General features: G+C 30.6%; 1 protein-coding gene across 5 annotated transcripts in view; it reads right to left on the bottom strand.

Moving 5' to 3' along the window:
* Positions 1 to 6,839, bottom strand: part of LOC108750001 (serine-rich adhesin for platelets) — a 77,847-nt gene that overhangs the window by 21,546 nt on the left and 49,462 nt on the right. The window lies entirely within an intron of this gene.

The raw sequence follows: 6,839 nt of genomic DNA, 5'->3' as shown, positions 1-6,839 counted from the left end.
TATATAAAAAGAGAAGAGTAATTTCTTTTTTTGAAATAAAAATTTCTTTATTTTTTTATTAATATCGTGATCTTATAGAGATAACGACTTTGCTGAAGTATTTAAAAAATAAACTACACAATAAAATTTTATATTTGTATTAAAAGTCCATTTAAATTCTTTTTAAAATTTTGTGTTAAATTGATATTCAACATTTCTCGGAGCAAAATGATACAATTTATGAGCAAATAAACAAATAACGTCAAAATGATGTATTTTAAAATGTAAAAGTTTAAGATAACTAAATAAAATACGTGTTAATTTAATATATTATAAATATTAATTTAATTGAAAAAAAAATGGTTTCACAGTTTGCTTACGAACTATCAGTGTTACATTTTTGTGTTAACTTTTTCATATAATATTTATGTTGTTTCCTAACATAATTACATCTTGTATTAAATTAATACAAAAATTTAATCAGGTCATTTAGGAAATGTAAAATGTATTTTGTAACACAAATTTAAAAACTGTATAGATCCAGAAAAAGAACTATGCACCATCAAAATAATTATGAAGGACTCTTTCAAACTGGTTGCTAAAATATAAAATTTTTTGCAATCTTGCTCTCTCTCTCTCTCTCTCTCTCTCTCTCTCTCTCTCTCTCTCTGATTTATAATCTAATTATTTTGATGGTCCAGCGAAATTATTTCCTGCATCAAGTTAAATTTTTTAATACTTTAACAAAACTGGTTGTGCATCAATCACATTTGTCAAGTTTGAATCACTCGGCTTCGATCAGGTCGTGTTTCTGTCATTGTAAACAGTTTTAATGGTTACAATTAATCCAATCTTCTTGAGTTTCGATCATAACAACCCAGTGTAACGTTAGACAATTTATCGACAGATGTGCGAAATTTGTCATTGTGATTATTACATAAGACGTGACTTGTTATTTACATTCCTACTATGCTCGTGATTAAGTATGACCAAGATTGACTTGCGTTCGTCCGGTACATCTTTTTACGAGATCGAATATCATAAGCCTCTGATGTCTCCTTTTGAAATTCACGGTGATTTCAACTGAAATAATTGTATACTCTATTTATTCTTCTCGTATCCATTAATTTCTCGCAATCATGCTAAGAAAAAATTATAAATAATGTTTATGATGATTGCGAATATATCATAGTAGAGCCGGAACAAGTATTAATTTATGTAAATAAGCCTTATCTGCGTTTATGTAAAAAAAAAAAAAAAACTTTGCTAGATCTTACGTAATTTTGTATTTATCGAATCACTGTTGAATTCTGCATAAAGAAGCAGTTTTTTTCCGCATGATATTACTAGTTTTCTTTCAAAGTGTAATCACCTGCACTGTCACATATTAAAAGAATAGTGTCACAACATCACAACACATAATCCATTGATTAAATAACATTTTGTCATATTTGACTTTCAATAATAAGTTAGAAACAAGACATATGGATAAATCGATTAAATAAGAAGTAGCGCCGAATATAGTCATAGATGTGAGAAACACAATTCTATATATTTATTTTTAGATACATTTTTTTCAGATATATAACTGCGCACCGATTATTTTCTAATAGTTTCTTTTTAAACCAACGATCAAACCAACGATTTTTGATTATATTTTTTTTAAATCAATCATCAAATTTAATTTAAGATTATTATTATTTTAATTTGATTATGTTGTAATTCCGAAAGTAATTAGCGCGCAGCCATATATTTGAAGTAAATATATCTAAAATAAATTACATACAGAAATTATTATTCCAACATTTAACTTTGACAACATTTGATGTTTCTTATTTAGTTGTTTTTACTTTCATGTGTATAAATCAATTATTTCTGTGGTCTCTTTCAAAATAAACAACGTCCATATTAATATGCACTTACAATTAGCACGTCCTTTATAGTAAATAATAAATTTAATTTAATATAAAACTAAATTTCAATCAAATTATTAAATTCCATTATTTTAGTTTTAATTAAATTAACATCATACCGAGTAGAAACAGTGGCAATCTATAGAAGTGATAAAAATAACTCAAATTGGATGTAAATTGATATGATAAATTTAATAGTATAAATGACGCGTACTTTCTTTCCCATTTTTGTATTTACCAACAAAGAACAGTTTTGCTGAAACATTCAAAAATTTAAATCTGAAAAATTAGACTACCTAAATAATTATAAAGGAAATACGATGAGCATGCTGCAAAAAATTTTGACCTTCCAGCATCCAGTTGAAGCATTCCGCATAATTATTTCAATCGAATAACATTTATTTGCAGACCTGTATCTAATTAGACCGTTTAAGGTATTGATTTTTATAAGTTCTCACATATGTGGTTTTATAAGACGTTATATTATAAATTTTTTAGATATTTCCGTAAAACTGTTCTTTCCATAAATGAACGATCAGTAATACCGATGTATATATAATATTAACTCCGGCAAATATTTGATATTCATCAGACACTGCATTCTAAAAAAATATTGGTATAAATTTACCACGCAGTATCTATATAATTCTCACCGTGTTGGTGTTAATTAATATTCACGCCAACATAATGTGGTCGACGTGGATTTATAACTCCTGGTATTTATATCAACACCATCATGGTGTAAATTTAAAACCCACGAGCTAAATCCACACTATGTTGATATTAAATATTTATAATAATATTAAAAGAATTATGTACATCTCGCGTGGTATTAATTAAATCTACACCTACATTTTTTTAGTTGGTGTCGATGGCACGATAAATATCTCGTAGAACAAGAGTCGAAATCGGAGCTACTGGCCACACTTGAGGGACGCTTTGGCCTCGGAACATGGGACTTGGAATTTTATTTTTCTCTCGGCGAAGGCCGTTTTGTGCACGTTTCTACGATTAAATACGCTTCCTCAGCGCAAGACGTTCAAGCGATATCCCGCTTTATCGGCGCGGTGTTTATTTCATGAGCGCGTTTCGCGATACGGGGCGTTCAATAACCAGGCGGACGCTAGTCAGACGTGAATATTTGCGAATAGTTCGAATCGTCGCGACAAATTTCGCGAGAAGCAAACGGCGATTGTATATTGTTCGACAAATTAGTACGTTAATTGGCAAGTTCTTCAGCGGTCGCCTTGGGAAGTAAATAACAAGATATAAATGTGCGCGTTCGTCTCGCTGGCGGGAAATGTGAAAGATCAACTTATGAAAGATTAATCAACAGTGATTATATCTGTGAAAAAAATGTTGCGCAGTAAAAGCAATTCCAGAATAAAAACACAAATCGAGAATTTTCATTTTGTTACCTCGATTCAGATTAACGATTATACGTACGATAATTATATTACAGTAGAGTCTCTCTAAATTTGGCGATAAGAGTGGAATGCCAAAAATTACAGAGTACCCTCTCTACAGAACGAGTACTACCAATCATCGCGTACTTGCGCAAACGCAGTTGCGCATGCTAACCTGTCAAAGTGCATTACAGTGTACATAACCTTAGCAAAACAAGTCATATCACGTATTACGTATCACAAAAGAATACATTACACAAATAGTTATAGATAACCTGCCTATGGAATTACATTGCATACACTGTGAGAACTTAGTACAATTAGGTGTAGTTGCGCGCGCAACACATGTCCAGCCTACCATGAAAACATGGAAGGGGCATGACATTTAATGTTTGTAAAAGTACATGTGAGGAATGCAAAGATTACAGAAGTCAAATTTCGAGACTCTACTGTACGTACAATGAGGAAAAATGTATTAAATTTTAATAATTATTCGTTTAAATACTACTATCTGAATGTTTACTAATTGCAAATATTTATTTTATGTGTTCGATACAAGAATCATTGATTTGATTCAATTGTCATTTTTTTATTTAATAAATTTATTTAATATAAATATTCATTTACCATAAATAAATATTAAGTTCGTATATACTGTTCAAGTAAATCTTTATTGAAATTTAGTTTCTCATTTTCTCTGAGTGTTTTTTTTTTATAAAATAAAAAAATGATTTAAATATTCCAGATTTTTCTATATTGCATTTGAAAGTAATTCGAACAGTTTAGCGATGATTTAGAAACCTGGATAAAAAACTATTTTAATTTGAAATGTTTTTAATAAATAACATTAAGATAACATTTTTATTTAAACTATAAAATTATATTATTAAACGTAAATATTGAATTGTTTCGTACGACATTTATTTTTATACGGAAAGTATAAATTATTATACAATTCTAAACACTTTTTGCAGAAACTGTTATGCACTTATACATTTTTGAACTATAGAATGCTTTTGCTGAATTATCTAAACATTTAACTAGATACAGACCTAGATAAAGAACTAAAAATATCTTTGTTGAACTATCAACATAATTATGCGGAACACTCATAATGATTACTGTGATGTCGAAATATTTGATGTCATAATATTTTGCGGCGCTGTTCATTACGCTTGAGTTTCTGAAAATTATTTTCAAATTTGTATTTAGTTTATTAAATACATCAGTAAAATCGTTCTGTCTGTGCACGACAGTATCTAGGAAAACAGCTTTCACACAATCCTGTTTTTATAAATACTAAAGATTAATAATAATAATAATAAATCGTTATGTACTTGTCGCAATTGTCATAAGCCGTAATATAACGGCGGTCAGGTCAAGGCAAGCTTATACCGTCAATAATCACCGAGTTTTATGAAGACTGAGCTTGCGAGATGAAGTGACTCGGGTGGCTGTGCCAGAAATAGAATCGTTTTGAAGATCACGATAAAATACTAGAGATGGTAATCAGGGGAGAAAAATAAAGGAATTGCACCGCCAATACGCGCTCGCGAATGACGAGACAGAAGTTTATAAAAATGTAAATATATTTGTAAAAAGATCTATGCATCTTTTTTTAAAACTACATATTTACATTTCGTTGCCTCGAATCAACGTTATATAAAGACACAAAAAAACTCAGCGTAAAATTCAAAATCTTCTAATTAAAATCCCAAGTGCTCATTAAGAATATTAGCTGCAAAGTGTAACACTGCGGTAGATTGAATTGCAAGAGGATTAACAGGCAACATTTCTCAGTCCATGTATACAATTTATTAATTATTCCGTTAAATATTCGCTCATAGACATTTCATTACGCACGACATACGAGTATATCGTGTTTAAATTCACATCAGTATAAACTGGCAAATCCGAGAATGTATGTAACAGAAACAATATCCTACGCGGGCAAGCCAATTTAGTGACACGCGAGAGAAATTTCCGCATGCGCCCGTACAAAAACATGTTGCGCAACCGAAAATAGTCGGAAATTGAAATAGTATCTCCTCGAAAGTGACATGACTACCCACTCAATTATCAATTATGTTTTTCCCTCCTTTTTTCTTTTTGACACCTAACCTACTAGAATAATCAAAATGATTGGTTCCTAATTTCTTATCAAATTTATAACAGTGCATTTTGTGAAATTCTCCATTTTATTGTGACGTAAATAATTTATTAATTTACTTTCTTTTTAAAAAAAATATATACTACAGGCCGAAAAAGTTTGGGAACTTTTTAAAAATTAATATTTTTAGGATTACTTATTTAAATATCCATAACAAATGTTTTAACGCTAATTTTTTAGATCCATTAATTGCTACTAGTTCCAAAGAATAATTGTTAAAAAAACACATTGTATGGATATTTAAGTAAATAATCCCAAAAATGTCAATTTTTTAAAAGTGGTTACTTTGGACTTAAAGAGTACATGTATATTTAAATAGTAACAATAAATACACACATTGAAAAAAAAATGTATTAACAGCATTATTTTAATTAAAATTATTTTTGTTAATTTAATAGCGCCATTAATGAAATAAATATTTATAAATAAATATATATGCCCTTGTTTTAATAAAATTTTGTTTGTTTCGTTAACACTGTTGTTAATAAATCGATCAAATTATCTTTAATTAAAATAATGCTGTTGAAACAACATTTTTTTTTTCAGTTAATTGTCAGTAATTAATTAATTAGACACGCCATGTGAAGTAACTTATTTCAACGATATTAAAATTTATGCTGCACCTTTTGAGAATTATTTACGCAACAGTGCTCTTTTTGAAGCTCTCTTCTTTTTATATATCGTTCAAATTCATATTTAAATTAAAATTCATATTTAAATAAGACATTGCTATACATGAGTTTTAATAGTTTTATAAGTGATCTTTGTTAAAGAGTCTAGGAGAGAACCTGCCAACTGATCACGTAATCAGCTATTCTGTGATTGGCCAGTATGTAGACTAAGACACAATTGAAAAGCACAGACAATAGCAATAGAGAATAACAGATTTCAATCTATTGGGAATCGTGTATACCAGAATATTGGTTGAAATAATTTTTCATCAATCACATTATTGATTAGTTGGCACTTCTCTCCTAGTCTCTCTAATCTTTGCTGTACAAAATATAGTGACATCTGCTACATGAATGCGGGGAAACGTGGTTCACCGGGGGGATTCGGCGAGATCGACGATGCGCTCGTCATCGAGATTCGGTCGTACTCGCTCGCGTTACCTTGCCTGAGTATGCTCTCATAGATCCTGTAGGTGGTCTCGCAATCGGTCTCTTTTGGACCGATGGGGGGACAATGCCTGGCGCCGCCGTCTAGACTCTGACTCCTGTTTCTGAAATCCTCGCCCCGTTTCCTTGGGCTCTCATGGCTCTCACTCTGCCGTCTGATGTGTCCTAATCGTCGGCCAAAATGTCGTATCATCTCCTGTATGCTATGATGATGGTGTTGCCTCTCGTGCTCATTGGTCGGACTGGGCGACGT

The sequence above is a fragment of the Trachymyrmex septentrionalis genome, unplaced genomic scaffold (assembly GCF_001594115.1).
Source record: "Trachymyrmex septentrionalis isolate Tsep2-gDNA-1 unplaced genomic scaffold, Tsep1.0 scaffold32, whole genome shotgun sequence".
NCBI lineage: Eukaryota > Metazoa > Arthropoda > Insecta > Hymenoptera > Formicidae > Trachymyrmex > Trachymyrmex septentrionalis.
The sequence above is the reverse complement of the archived record's forward strand: the minus strand, read 5'-3'. Positions and strand labels throughout refer to the sequence as shown.